Consider the following 4,574-nt stretch of genomic DNA (forward strand, 5'->3'; position numbering starts at 1 on the left):
ACACCTGCGAGTAAGGTTTGTATACTATGCAAAATCCATTGCAGAAACTCTCTTACTTATGAAGAAAAGTGTACCTATAGCAACAAATGCAGCCAATAGTAAGTGAAAAAATGATGAAATTTCACATGTAAAAAAATTATTTTATTATGTTTTTGAACTTCCACTGCTATAAGTGTGAATCCTGAATCCTTCCTGGTCAAGCCGAAAAGTTTTATGAATTTATTTGTAAAAATATATACAGTGGAAATTAAAATGTCCTGTGGTGCCTCTCCCGCTCCAAGTCGGCCCGTTTGACGTCCTTCCCCCTTAACTCGTGCACACTCGAATGGGAAGCAGCGAGCGTTTTGCCACCAGTCGTGTGCCCCACTACTAATCGTTAATGTACAGTATACTAAAGATTTTACCGCGTCGGCGTTTCTCTCTTTATTATTCATTAAATTTCGAGCTGGTGTCTTGTTACTAAAATGTCCAGCACTAACTTGTCACTAACCGCCGTGAACATTTTGTTATGTATTCTGTGTAACTACGTAGATGTTCCTGCTCAAAAATGGCTATGTAGTGCTGAAAACAGTATACAATGGTTCCAATGGCTCTGAGCACTATGGGACTTAACATATGAGGTCATCAGTCTCCTAGAACTTAGAACTACTTTAACCTAACCAACCTAAGTACATCACACACCTCCATGCCCGAGGCAGGATTCGAAACTGCGACCGTAGCAGTCGCGCGGTGCAGGAATGAAGCGCCTAGAACCGCACGGGCACAACGGCTGGCTCAGTATACAATATTGCTTGCTATGTTGTCGGGTTACAACAGTTATAGAGATACTTGAGGCACATGTATAGTTCCTTCCGTCTCAGTTAAGCGTGTTTTTGTCTTTAAACCACGTCCTCTGCCGGTCACGCGCAGCACACGTACATTTCCACAACAGTTTAACAGGATTTTATCTGTCAACAGACTGATTTTGGATTACTATTTCTACACTAGCACTTAGTTACGCGATATTTGTCTCCTGTCTTGGTTATCACATTCTCTCCTGAAAGCTTATATCGTTAGTGCGTTATTAAATAATATTTAACGATAATGGTGACGTTTCCGACAAATTTTCATCCGCCTCGAGAGCTGAATGATCAGCGAGACGGAATGCCAAGCAAGTTAGATTGGAGATTTTCTCCACTCAGGGACTGGGTGTTGTGTTGTCTTCATCATTATATTATCCCCACCAACACGCAAGTCGCCGAACTGGCGTCAGCTCAAAAGACTTGTACCAGTCTACCCGACTGGAGGCCCTAGCCACACTACATTTCATTTCGTTTCAGTGCTCCGTTACGTTGAAACGACATACTGCAAATTATAAAACAAGCGTGCTTCACGCTCAATTTGTAAATCAATTGACGATAACAACTCACTTCTGAGAGACCTCTCTTATATGTAGGCATTAACCGTCGATAAATCATTACGCGACGTTTTATTATAGCAATAATTATAATAAATCATTCCAAGAATGACGTGTTCTTGTAAATTTCCGGTATACACGCATGAAGTCTTGTGAGGGGCCTGTATGGAACGCTAATGAAAGTCGAGAGCCGATCATGCGAGCGTCGATATTGGGTGTGACAGCAAAATGACGTCCCGTGTGAAATAAGTGTTACCCTCACTGACTTCGCTGACTTCAACTGTCACTATCTCGTCTCTGGATTCATCTCAGATAGTACGTGCAGCGAATTAATTTTGTTTGGCCGTAGCTAAGTTTTGCATATCGTACAACATGCAGTCTTGTAAATATACGAGGCCTGTTCAGAAAGTAAGCTCCGATTGATTGCCAAATTGAAACCACAGTGAACATCAGAAATGTTTTACTTGTAACAATTAGCTACACCTTTCAGCTACTTCTCTACGTAGTCGCCGTTCTGACTTAGACTTTTGTCATAGCGTTGTACCAACTTTTCAATAGCCTCATCATAGAAGGCAGCCGCCAGTGCTTTCCGCCAATTCTCCACGCTGTATTGTGGGTAATCTCACATTTCCATTTGAAAACGATGCAGGAGCATCTTCATTGCCCCTGCAGAATGCGGCTGAGAATTGTCTTGAAGAAGAAACAGCACGACAGTTATGTAATGTTAGCTGCATAGCTTCAGGCGAAATTTCTCACCAGGCCCTCGTACTTGGCGGCAGACACTATTTTCTAGACATCTTTACGCACTCACTGCGAGCTCAGAAATGAGAAGAGCGACGTGATGCTAACTGGGGTTCTACTAGAGACACTACCCAACACATCTGTGCAAAGCTTTATCGGATTTTCATAGTCGTTTCCATTTCGCGACCGATCGGAGCTTACTTTCTGAACGCCCCTCGTAGTTCAAGTAAATATTAATGCCGGGTGGTTGTAATATAAAGTGCAGCTATTCACTGTCCAGTTGTAAGTAGGCTGTTTAGGTTTATATGTTGGTAACGTCACGTAGCGCTCTGTATGAAAATCACCGACTGTGCTGTGTGCAGTCTGTGGCTGGTTGGCATTGTTGGAATACTCGCTAATGTAGTGTTGGGCAATTGGATGTGAGCCGCCAGCAGTGGTGGATGTGGAGAGAGAGATGCCAGAGTTTTAAGAGGTTACTATAAGCAGGTGATCTGGACGTGTGTCCGCCAGAAAAAGGAAATTTGTAAAGATGGATTCATGAATTGATAGATATATATATGATGACTTTTGAACACTATTAAGGTAAATACATTGTTTGTTCTCTGTCAAAAACCTTTCATTTGCTAACTATGCCTATCAGTAGTTAGTGCCTTCAGTAGTTAGAATCTTTCATTTAGCTGGCGGTATTGTTGCTCGCTGTATTGCAGTTGTTCGAGTAACGAAGAGTTTTGTGAGGTAAGTGATTCATAAAAGGTATAGGTTATTGTTACTCAGGGCCATTCTTTTGTAGGGATTATTGAAAGTCAGATTGCGTTGCACTAAAAATATTGTGTGTCAGTTTAGTGTTGATCAGAATAAGTAAAGAGGGTAATGTCTGAGTACGTTCAGTTCTGCTCAGCTGTCTGAAAATCAAATAACGTAAGGGGTTTATCAGCACAGTCATTCATAAAATTTTCTAATGGGATGTTTCACAGCGTTTGCTGTAATTATCGTACGGCTGCTAAACTTGGTGAATATCCTAATGCTTTAATCCGGAACCGATTTACACTGGAAAAAATTTGTTCCAATTTCGGCCAATTGGTGCAAATCTGGTGTTGTGAATGCAAGAAATGTTTCCATATCTAATGGATTAGGAATGGGACTCGAACAGAAATGGGAAACAATTGAGAAGGGTTTAATGTTGATTTCATTACCAACCGACGCTTACACAATTTGTACAATACGAGCACTGAAGATGTCTACTAGATACTGTACAGCGCCAAATTTTCACCCGGTGGCCAAACTTGTAACTAATTTTTTTCCGCAGTAAATCGATTCTGTATCAACGCATTACCGTATCAACGAAGTTCGGCTGCCGCACGACAATTACGGCGCACTCTGGTCCTCCGTGAGTAGCTGCCCTTTAATTAAAACCACTGCGTGCAATGGAAAATTGCGTGAATTACGTTACGGTTTTCTGCGTATGTTTGACGTTGGAGAAAAGGATGACCATTGTCGACGTAGTATTCATTACGAAAATATAGAATAGACCAGTAATATGGGGCTGTTCCACACTTGATCTTACAAACAAATAGTCATAACGCTATTTGCTCATTAATACATTTGTATTTATAACAAATAATTTGATACAATTCTAACAAAACTTGGTATGTTTCTGCAAGAAAGAATTTGATTTTGGGCAGACCTTAGCCACCATCTCTTCTGTAATATTTTTGCACATGTTGACGTCCAGATGTCCACCAATTGAAGGAGTTGGCTCTGAGCACTATGGGACTTAAATGCTGAGGTCATCCCACTGAAAGAGTAGTATCAATATTATGCAGAGGACGTCACGTCGCGTGTATTTATAACAAAAAATTTGTTACAATTGTAACAAAACTGTATTTTTCTGCAAAAACGAATTCTATTGTGTGGTCACCTCACACTCAATAGGCCAACGGCCTTGCCGCAGTGGTAACACCAGTTCCCGTCAGATCATCGAAGTTAAGCGCTGTCGGGCTGGGCTAGCACTTGAATAGGTGACCATCCGGTCTGCCGAGCGCTGTTGGCAAGTGGGGTGCACTCAGCCCTAGTGGACAAACTGAGGAGCTACTTGATAGAGAAGTAGCGGCTCCGGTCTCATAAACTGACGTACGACCGGGAGAGCGGTGTGCAGACCACATGCCCCTCCACATCCACTTCCAGTATCGCCTGTGAGGTGAGAATGACGAGGAGGCCTGTGGTACCGTTGGGCCTTCATGGCCTATTCGGGAGTATTTTAGTTTCACACTTAATAACCCCCACCTCTTCTGCAGTTGTATCTTTGCTCATGTTGGTGACCACCAACTGAGCGAGTAGTACCAGGATTATGCAGAGGACGTCACGTCACTGACATACGACAGAAACAGAAATGTTTCTCACAATCTGCTCGAAGTTTCTCGGACATACAGTGAAAAGT

At 42.3% G+C, this 4,574-nt stretch overlaps 1 pseudogene; it reads left to right on the forward strand.

The window, feature by feature from the left end:
* Nucleotides 1-4,069: 4,069 nt before the first annotated feature.
* On the forward strand, nt 4,070-4,187 carry LOC126261495 (5S ribosomal RNA; annotated as a pseudogene).
* Nucleotides 4,188-4,574: the final 387 nt, after the last annotated feature.

The sequence above is a fragment of the Schistocerca nitens genome, chromosome 5 (assembly GCF_023898315.1).
Source record: "Schistocerca nitens isolate TAMUIC-IGC-003100 chromosome 5, iqSchNite1.1, whole genome shotgun sequence".
In the NCBI taxonomy this organism is placed as follows: Eukaryota; Metazoa; Arthropoda; class Insecta; order Orthoptera; family Acrididae; genus Schistocerca; species Schistocerca nitens.